The sequence below is a fragment of the Phascolarctos cinereus genome, unplaced genomic scaffold (assembly GCF_003287225.1).
Source record: "Phascolarctos cinereus isolate Bilbo 61053 unplaced genomic scaffold, phaCin_HiC Scaffold_9;HRSCAF=440, whole genome shotgun sequence".
Lineage (NCBI taxonomy): Eukaryota > Metazoa > Chordata > Mammalia > Diprotodontia > Phascolarctidae > Phascolarctos > Phascolarctos cinereus.
Window position 1 is genome coordinate 251,446,103 of NW_027556402.1, and position 9,623 is coordinate 251,455,725.

Here is a 9,623-nt window from a genome sequence, read left to right on the forward strand (position 1 = left end):
AGGCAAAGTTTCAAAGGACCTCACAGATAAGGATATCTTAAAGGGTCAATGCAACTGTTTTTCCCCAAATAACAAACTAATGTTATCTATTTTAAAACAAAATATATCCTATAAAATATTTAACAGTTTTCAAATATCTATTTTTATCACACATTTTTAAAAATTCAATTTGTAAGCTTATAGTATTCAGATTAAAAACAAGTTATTTTTCCAACAGCATTTCTGATAAGTTTTCTCAATTTTCATAATATAAGAAAAAGTTTAGAAACATAATGATAACACCATTAAAACATGAAACAATATTTAATACCAATCAGATGACATCAATTCAGCCTAAGGCATTTCTAAATTTTCTAAATTTATTTGATCACCTTTGACATTTTATATTAATCACATCTAAAGCCTGATATAGAGTTATCAAATATGGAACAATTATATCCAATTAAAGAAATAGTAATAAGAGCCAGCATTTATATGTTGATTACCATATGTCTGGCACTGTGTTAAGCACTTCACAATCATTATATCATTGTATACTAACAACAACCCAGGGAGGTGGGTGCTAATACTATACCCTTTACAAATTAGGAAGCAGAGGCACTCAGAGGTAAAGTTGCTTGTTTAAGGTCACACAGCTAATAAATTTCTGACACAAGAACATATCAAATTTCCTTGATCCACGCATTTTAAAGCTTTTTTGTTTTCATTTGATGCCACAATTCCTTAAAAAAAAAACCCTTTCCACCACATCATAATTCAGTTCCAAGACAAATCCCAACCAAATCAAATCTGAATTTGCAGCCACAAAATAAAAATCTCAATTAGGCACCTGTGCTTTAAAACTTAGAACCCAGAGTTAACAATTAGTAAATTGTCAAAGGTTTGCAGTAGCATTTTCATCTTTCCATAAACTTTTTATTATTTTCTTTCAAAAACCACCCAAAGAGCCAAATCAATCTCTTTCATATTTATAATATATCCCCACACTCTCTTTCCCCAAGGTTTTTTAGTTTTAACCCTGAGTGAAAGATAAAGGAAGGATTCCAAATGACAGCCTCACACTCCCATCTGCTTGCTTTGGAGCTCACAAAATTCTAAAGACTTGGAAATATTCCCCTGAGATGGTCTTTCAGGAGCAGAATACTGCATTTCCTAATTATATCTCAAAGTATCTAAATAACAAATCTTCACTCATTGTATTTCTTCTTTGTAATTTAACAAAAAAATTTTTAAATAACTATAAATAATTGCAATATAACCTTTTTGGGTTTCTAAGAGCTTACAAATGCATGGTTTCTTTCTAATATTCTTTGATATTGTTGTTCAGTCATTTCAGTCATGTCTGACTCTTCAGGACCTCATTTGGGATTTTTTTGGCAAAGACACTAACATGGTTTGCCATTTCCTTCTGCAGCTCATTTTATAGTTGAGAAAATTGAGGCAAACAGGGCTAAGTAACTTGCCCAGGATCACACAGCTAGTGTCTGAAGCTGGATTTGAACTCAGGAAGATGAGTCTTCCTGACTCCAGGTCTGGCAATCTATGCACTGTACTACCTAGCTGCATTCTTTGTTGACCTTGCTTCTGATTTACTTATATCATTAATTCTGCTGGATAATGCCTTGAAGGTTTTATGTTAGCCTTTTCAAAAGATGTTCCTAGTTCTTGGTCACCTCCTTCCCTTTCTCATTATTCACAACAGAGTCTGGGTTCAGACTAGATGTGGGAGTAAGGCAGGTGGCCTCACATGGATGAAGGTGAGCTTTGACAGCCCCTCCTCATGGACCCTTCTCTATTATAAATCTCACTTTCCATACTTTAATTAAATTTCATTTATTTTTAAGTTGCCCTCTGATCTAAATAAACTTTACTCTTTTCATGTTCAAGAAAGTTAACAACAGACAGCTATTAAGTTCCAACATACCTCTTTCTTTTCCTTCACTCTAAGATTACTTTCAAACCAGCTGCCCTCTTTCAAACAATAGCCCTACTGATCATCAGGGGAAAGGTGATATGCCCCTGTAACTCTCAAAGTCTTATTATTATTTTTCCTTAAAACAAAATCTACAGAGATGTACCTCAAAACTCACTAAGATATTTTGGCATTTGTTCAATTTTTTGCTAAATGCCTTATCAGACAGGATAAAGAGAATGGGGTACATTCCTTATTCAGTGCTTGTCTCAAATACACTTATCTCAGTGGTATCAACCCTTCACAGATCACATTCCCAAATACAAATCCTTCCCTCTCCAAAGGGGAGAGAAGTGCTTAACCTTTGGAAGTCTGAAAATATCCCAAATCTACCCAGATGTTTTTAGCAGTTACCGTAATTTGGAAATTTATGGTAAAAATATTACATTTCAACTGAAAATTCATTTTCTAATTCATTTACAATACCATACATTTCTACAAATCAGGAAAAAAAAGTTTTCCTTTCTTTGATTATGTGACTTTATCTCTGTAACTCCAACCATATCCAGTGCTGAAATGATGGAGGGAAAGTATCTTGCAGGTCTTTTTTTCTTTTTAACTTAATCTCCCTCTGAAAGCCTGAAGTGGGAGTTAGTTCTGCTTATGGGGGCAGAGAGTTTGGCATCAGATTACAGAAATCTGGGAGAAATATTTCAAGTAAGAAACTATGAAACTTCATGAATCTTCCCCAGCTTTCTAACCTCTTTGGCTATAGTTTTTTAGTGTTCTTTATGGCTGGCTGCTTCCCCCACACACCCCAAAACCATTCAAGGCAGCAGAATCTACAAGCAACTCTAAACATAACACAAGATGAATATTTTTTTTTTCTGAGTATTTTACAAAGGCAGAAAATGATAAGACAGAATAAAAAATTATTGCACACAATTTTCTAAAACTTGCAGTAACTGAAAGTCCCTTCTTCAGGCCAAATTTGAGACCAATTTGGATTTTTATGTATTTTAGATTAATATTAATTCCTTTAATAATCAAAAGGGCCCCAATTAAAGACAAAATAGGTTATCAGCTGACTCTCTTGCAGTTTTAAACCAAATTGCACATAATTCAATAGCTCCCACTAACAGTTTGTCAGTTACTCACCAACTATGATTATTTGTGACTGCCAGTCATACCAATCACCCTTATAGTTATTTGTGACACTCTTCTCCCACGTGAGTGGAAGATTGCATATTCCCTCAAAAGGACTTCTTGGGAAACATCTGCCCCAACAATCTAGGGGCTTACCTTAGCTCAGAAGAATTTGAAATTGAGGGGGAGTCATAGCTTTTCTGATCCCCCTCAATGCTAGTGCCTTCCCTCCTGAAGTACTTTGTAGTTAACTATATTTGTTTGTATTTTACACACACACACACACACATACACACACACACACATTCTGTATATAAATATGCACTTATTGTTATTGTCCCCACTAATATATGTTTCTTATGAAGATGGATTATTTTACTCATATTAATATCCTCACTGCAAGTGTCTGACTCATAGAAGTCACTTAGTAAATACCTGTTGATTGATGGAAACTGAGGCGCAAGAGAGTATGTAACTTACCCAATGTCACTCAAATAGTTAAGAGTAAAACTTGGATTTGAACCTACATCTTTTGACCATAAATCCAGTGTTCTTTCTACTATACTGCACTATTATCCATCTTCTCCCGATCCTATATATCACTTTTCCTCAGGTATGCATTACAAGAATTAAACACAGTAAATGTACAAGGAAACTGACACTATAAGAAGGAAACTTAGTTGCCTAAGGTCACAGCTAAATTTGAGCAGAAATCCCAGGGTATTTTCCACTGTACCACATAGCAGATGGCTGTGGTCTTAGTGCTCTGAAAAGTAGTCAGTCTTAAAGGGAATTGGGATGCTTAAAAAGAATAGGCTTCACACATTGATAAGAATTTTCCTTATTGCTTTTTCAGCTCATGGGTCTAAAGATTAAAATTAAATTTATATTCCTTTGCAAGTTTATTTGAAAGTCAGGAAGGATGTGTCTTCTCCCATGGAGACACTGCGTTCTAGGTTTTGCCTGGTCCTGTTTGTAAGCAGCCTCGTATCATATCTATTGCTGTTGCTTCCTCTTTTCTAAAAATATAATAGCTAAGAAATGGTGTAGATAATAGACATAGTCAAAAAACATTAATGTGTAATCAAATTCCCAGGCAGTTCCCCTGATTTAATTTAAGTAATTTTATTTTTGCATGTTACAAGCAAAATTAATTTGAGAAACAGAATTACTCCTACGGATTCTGGAGCCCCATGTTTTTAAGACCATTCTCATTGACTTCAAAAAGATGCATGCTGAGGAAGAATCTCTTGCTACCAATGGTACAAGTTCAAATCTGACCTCACATGCTTACTAGCTATGTGATCCACAGCAAGTCACTTATCCTTTGTCTGCCTTAGTTTCCTCAACTGTAAAATGGGTCAAATGAGACAATAGTTGTAAAACACAGCACAATGCCTGGTACATGAAGTGCTTAATAAATGCTTATTTTCTCCCTTTTCTCCCTTTACTTCCAATGTATCAAGAAATATGCCCATTTAGAATGTGGAATACTCTGTTGAAGAATTAACCTTTCTTGGGAAGTTCCTGAGTTTCTGAGGATGAAGTGGGAGAAAGAAAATTGAATATCCAGATGGAAGAAAGAACTTAATTTTGAAATATTTTTCAAACGCAGTCTGGTTTAGTAGATCAAGGGCAATTGACAAGGAGGCTGGAGACCCAGATAGCAGTTCTAGAATCCTGGTGAAGTCACTTCCCTTCTTTAAACTTTAGTTTTCTCCTGTAAAAAGACAGGCTTCAATATGATCAAGGGTTATAAATGTTTTTGTATGCTATGAACACATTTGGCAATCAGATTAAACCAATGGACACCTTCAGGATAATATTTTGAAATGCAAAAAGAAAAAAAAAAGGATTTGGAAGGGAACCAATTACATTGTAATAAAGAGATATCTCTTTCCTATCCAAGTTTAAGGACTCCCTGACATCTAGACACAAATGCCTTGGACAAAAGTACATGAACCTAAGGTAAAGAATACCTGGATGAGCATATCTAGATTATCTTCTAGCATTAACATGCTGTATTATATGTTCAGTTTCCTCTTTAATGTTCTATATTTTATGTTTGAAATGCCTTTCTAGGTTTATTTTTTTTTGTTATTCTTTCTCCTAGGAACTTAGTTTTGACATTCTATATTTTACACTCTAAGTTTTCTTATAGGTCTGATATTCTATATTCCAAGGTCCTTCTGAGTGTTGACATTCTAAAGTATGTGTCCTACATTTTATTTTCTATTCTCCGAACCATTCCAAGCCTGACATATCATATTCTATACTTCACGGTCCCTTCCAGATTGAGTGTCATGATCCTAAAAACAATTTTCTTTTTTAAAAATAAATTTATTTATTTTAAACATTCATTTCTTTTTATATTTTGAATTCCAAATTCCATCCCTCCTTCTCACACCTTTCCCATCCACTGAGGAAACAAGTAAAATGATATAAATTATACGTGTGAAATCAATCAAAACATATTTACACATTAGCCATATCACAAAAAGGGCAAAAAAATTAAAGCATGAAAATAACACTTCAATTTGCATTCAGAATTCATCAATTCTCAATCTGGAAGTAGACTGAATTTTTTTCATCATGAGTCCTCTGGAATTGTCTTGGATCATTGTATTGATCAGAATGGTCAAATCTTTCATAGTTGATCATCATTGCAACACTGCTATTACTGTGCACTATGATCTCCTGGTCCTTCTCATTTCACTCTGCATTAGTTCATATAGGTCACGTCATGTTTTTGTTTTTTCTGAAACCACTCGCTATTTTTTATAGCATGAGCACTCTATCAGAGTCATATGCCTCAACTTTTTTATCCATTTCTCCAATAATGAGCATGCCCTCAATTTCTAATTCTTTGCCACCACAAAAAGAGTTGCTGTAAATATTTTTGCATATATAGGTACTTTTCCTTTTTCTTTGTTCTCTTTGGATTATAGACCTAGCAGTAGCATTGTTGGGTCAAAGGGTAAGCACAGTTTTATTGACTTTTGGGCATATTTCCAAATTTTTCTCCAGAATGTTTGGACCAGTTCACAACTCTACCAACAATTTATTAGTGTATTCATTTTCCTTTATCCCCTCCAGCATTGGTCATTTCTGATAGGTATGAGGTGGGAGCTCAGAGTTGTTTTAATTTGCCTTTCTCTAATAAATAATAATTTAAAGCATTTTTATATGGCTATAAACAGTTTTACTTTCTTTTTCTCTCTGAAAACTGCCTATTCACATTCTTTGACTACTTATCAATTTGGGAATGGCTCTGACTTAAAAAAAATAACTCAGTTCCCTATATATTTGAAAATGAGGTCTTTGTCAGAGAAACCAGCCATAAAATTTTTTGATATTACTTTTGTCTGTGGTGCCTCTTAGCAAAATGTGGTTTCTCTGATTATCTCTTAATTAGGTCTAATTTTGCTTTTGTTTTGTTGGAGATCATAATGGTTACCCCTGTCTTTTTTACTTCAGCTGAAGTATAATAGATTCTGTTATAGCTCATTATTTTAACTCTGTGTATCTTTCCATTTCAAGTATGCCTATTGTAAACAACATATTTTGCATTCTAGTTTCTAATCCATTCTGCTATCCACTTCCGTTTTATGGGTGAGCTCATTCCATTCACATTCACAGTTATGGTTACTAACTGTGTATTTCTCTCCATCCTGTTTTCTTCTGTTCATCCTTTTCTTTCTCTTTTTAATCTTTCTCTTTTAAAAGTCAATTTTGTTTCTGACTATTGCCTCCCTTAATCTGCCCTCCCTTTTATCATCCCTCCCCCACATCTCTTATTCTTCCCATCACATTTCCCTATTGGGTAAGATAGATTTCTATACTCAAGTGATTGTGTATACATACATATACTTATATATATATATATATATATATATATATATATATATATATATATATATATATATATATACATATATATATATACATACACACATATAGTATATATATTGTGTATATATGTGCTTATTGTACACATATTCTTCCCCCTTTAAACCAAATCTAATGAGAGTGAACCACCTCACTTTTCTTTTCTACTGTAAAAGCTCTTCCTTGTACACCTCTTTTATGTGAGAAAAATTTCCCCATTCTACCACTGACTTTCTCCTTCTCCCAGGGCACTCCTCTTTCCCACTCCTTCATTATTTAAGATCATCCCAACATAATTAACTCACATCCATGCCCTCTGTCTATGTAGACTCCTTCCAACTGCTCTATGATAAAGTTCTTAGAAGCTACATGTATCATCTTCCCATACAAGAATGCAAACAATTTAACCTTATTGAGATCTTATGATTTCTCTGTCATGCTTATCTTCTTTTGAGTCTTCTGTCAAATTTTCTACTCAATTCTGGTCTTCTCATCAGGAATACTTGAAAGCACTCTATTTCATTAAATGCCATTTCCCACCTTGAAGGATTATATTCAGTTTTGCTATGTAGGTTACTCTTGACTGTAATCCTAGTTCCTTTGCCTTCCAGAATATCAGATTCTAAGCATTCCATTCCTTTAACATGGCAACTGCTAAATCTTTTGTGATCCTGTGAACCTATGGCCCCATGATATTTGAATTTTTTTTTCTGTCTGCTTGCAATATTTTCTCCTTGACCTGGAAATACTGGAATTGAGTTATAATATTCTTTGGAGATTTTTTTCTCTTTCAGGAGGTGATTGGTGGATTCTTTAAATTTGTATTTTATCCTGTAGTTCTAAGATATCAGGGTAGTTTTTCTTGATAATTTCTTGAAATCTGATATCTAGACTCTTTTTTCAGGAGTCCAATATTTTGAATTACAAATTTCACCTTTCCAGAGTCCAATAGCTTTCAGGAGTCCAGTAATTCTTAACTTATCTCTGCTTGATCTATTTCCTAGGTCAGTTGTTTTTCCTATGAGGAATTTCACATTTCCTTCTATTTCTTCATTCCTTTGACTTTGTTTCCTTGTTTCTTGATGTCTCATGGAGTCATTAGTTTCCATTTGCCCAGTTCTAATTTTTAAAGAATTATTTTCTTCACTGAACTTTTGTACCTCTTTTTCCACTTGGCCAATTCTGCCTTTTTTTGTGAGGCAACTGGGGTTAAGTGACTTGCCCAGAGTCACACAGCTAGTGAGTATTATGTGTCTGAGGCCAGATTTGAACTCTTCCTGACTCTGGGGCTGATGCTATATCTGTTGTTCCACCTAGATGCCTCACCAATTCTTCATTTTAAGGAGTTTTTTCTTCAGTGAATTTTTTGTATCTTCTTTACCATTTGACCTAATCTACTTTTAAAGGAGCTCTTTAGTGATTTTTTTGTGTGTGTTTCTTTTACCATTAGGACAGTTCAATTTTTTAAGGTGATATTTTCTTCAGTATTCTTTTGTGTCTCTCTTAACAAGCTGTTATTTTTCTTTTCATAATTTTCTTGTATCACTCTCATTTCTTTTTCCAATTTCCCTTTCTGACACTCTTACCACTTTCTTTAACTTTTCTAGTAATTCTTGTTGGGCTTGAATCCAATTAGTACTTTTTTTCAAGGTGTGACCTGTGGCTGTCTTCACATTGTTGTTGTCTTCTTTGTTTGTGTCTCAGTCTTCCCTGACATAGCTTTTTATGGTCAAGTTCTTTTATTGTTGTTAGCTCATTTTTCTAACTTATTTCTTGACTTTGAACCTTATATTAAAGTTGGGCTGTGCTCACCTGGGGGTGGGGAGGCACTGTTCTAAGGTTCAGGCTTTCTCATGATTCTGTTTTCAGAGCTAGTTCTGGGGGTTTGTATGTTTACAGTGCTTCCAAGGTGGTATGACATGGGGAGAGGTGTGGTCACTTCTGTCTTGTTTTGTGCTCTGGTCTTTACCCAGAAAGGGCTTGCTCCCTGGCAGCCACAAGAACCAGTGTTCCTTTCTGCCTTGGAATTGAAACCAGGGATCCTGCTCCTTTGTGACCAGAAGCACTGCATTCTGCCCTGGAACTGCAACTCAGACCTGCTTATAGGCAATAGAGTTGCCAATCAACACCAGCTTCACCCAGTGCTAGCAAGGAATCTCTAATGAGTTCTCTGATGCTCTTACTGTCTCTGGGCTGAGAGCTCCTGAAGTTGCTGCTACCACTGCTGCTGTAAGAATTGCCCCTGTAAAAAGCAATTTTCATAAAATTTCTATGATTATCCATCAGAATCTGAGATTGAGGGGAATTTGATTTAATCTCTAGCTTCCTTTCTCACATGATTGTCACCATCAACTCTCTTGAGATCATTTTGCATACTATCTTCTAAGAATAATTTGTCACTCTTCATAGCTGGTGTCACATGGAGATGCCTTTAATGAATTGGAATTGACTTTATCTCTTCAAGAAAGAAAAAAAAACTCTTTGGAAACTATGCCAAGAAAATCCCCTTCTAGTCGAGTACCCACTGTCCTCCAGTTGTTGTCTCTTGATTTATATCTGTCATTACCAGGAGGGGTAGGTCCTGTCACAGATACATCTTGCTTAAAAACCAGAGTGACTTTTTGTAGTTCTCTTATCACTCTAAAGCAGATGGTCTTTCTGTGCATTTCTGGAACCA